This window comes from Vombatus ursinus, unplaced genomic scaffold (assembly GCF_900497805.2).
Source record: "Vombatus ursinus unplaced genomic scaffold, bare-nosed wombat genome assembly UNPS02015255.1, whole genome shotgun sequence".
Lineage (NCBI taxonomy): Eukaryota > Metazoa > Chordata > Mammalia > Diprotodontia > Vombatidae > Vombatus > Vombatus ursinus.
The window spans coordinates 39,879,436-39,879,974 of NW_020955033.1; the positions used below are offsets into that span (position 1 = coordinate 39,879,436).

Consider the following 539-nt stretch of genomic DNA (forward strand, 5'->3'; position numbering starts at 1 on the left):
TGTCTTTTTTTTTTTTTTTTTTTGCTATTGGGGATCTGTCTTGGCATTTCATTGGGATGTGATCCAAGACATAAAGATTTAAACTCCAAGATTTAAATAAGTAATCCCTAATGGCTACTGTAATTGTGGTCTTTTGGTTTTGTGACAAATAATAACTCACACAGGATCAGTCAGTCAGTCAACTAGTATTTATTATTATAGGCTTACTATGTGCCAAGCACTGTGCTAAGTACTAAGGATACAAGGACAGACAAAAGATAGTGCCTTGTCTCAGGGATCCCACTGTCTGATTTAGACTTAGAAGAAATATTGAAGGTCATGTGGTTCAACTCCTTTCATTTTACAAATGAGCAAACTAAGGGCCAAAATGGTGACTTACCCAAGATCACATACATTCTCAGTGACAAAGCTGAAATTTGAACCTAGGTTCACTGACTCCAAATCCACCAGTCTTTACACACTGCTTCATAATCTGATAAAAGCTTGGGTAATTGATAATAAGGGGCAACTAGGTGTAACAGTGGATCGAGTACTGGACT

The 539-nt window shown here is 37.1% G+C and overlaps 1 protein-coding gene across 1 annotated transcript in view; it reads left to right on the top strand.

The window, feature by feature from the left end:
* Positions 1–539, top strand: part of LOC114031928 (inositol monophosphatase 2) — a 77,021-nt gene that overhangs the window by 50,483 nt on the left and 25,999 nt on the right. The gene's annotated exons all lie outside the window — the stretch shown is intronic.